General features: G+C 61.0%; 1 long non-coding RNA gene across 1 annotated transcript in view; it reads left to right on the forward strand.

Moving 5' to 3' along the window:
* Positions 1-150, forward strand: part of LOC108447802 — a 1,551-nt gene extending 1,401 nt beyond the window's left edge. Inside the window, exon 3 of the long non-coding RNA XR_001863488.1 lies at positions 123-150. This is a non-coding gene — a long non-coding RNA (uncharacterized LOC108447802). The remainder of the gene's footprint in view (positions 1-122) is intronic.
* Positions 151-205: the final 55 nt, after the last annotated feature.

Consider the following 205-nt stretch of genomic DNA (forward strand, 5'->3'; position numbering starts at 1 on the left):
GATGTCCCCAATGTCCCCTCGCTGTCCCCAATGTCCCTGATGTCCCCAATCCCCTCAATGTCCCGAGTGTCCCCAATGTCCCTGATGTCCCCTCACTGTCCCCATGTCCCCAATGTCCCCAGCGCTGTCCCTGCTGTCCCCAATGTCCCCACTGTCCCCAATGTCCCCACTGTCCCCACTGTCCCCAATGTCCCCAATGTCCCCA

The sequence above is a fragment of the Corvus brachyrhynchos genome, unplaced genomic scaffold, assembly GCF_000691975.1.
Source record: "Corvus brachyrhynchos isolate BGI_N302 unplaced genomic scaffold, ASM69197v1 scaffold391, whole genome shotgun sequence".
In the NCBI taxonomy this organism is placed as follows: domain Eukaryota; kingdom Metazoa; phylum Chordata; class Aves; order Passeriformes; family Corvidae; genus Corvus; species Corvus brachyrhynchos.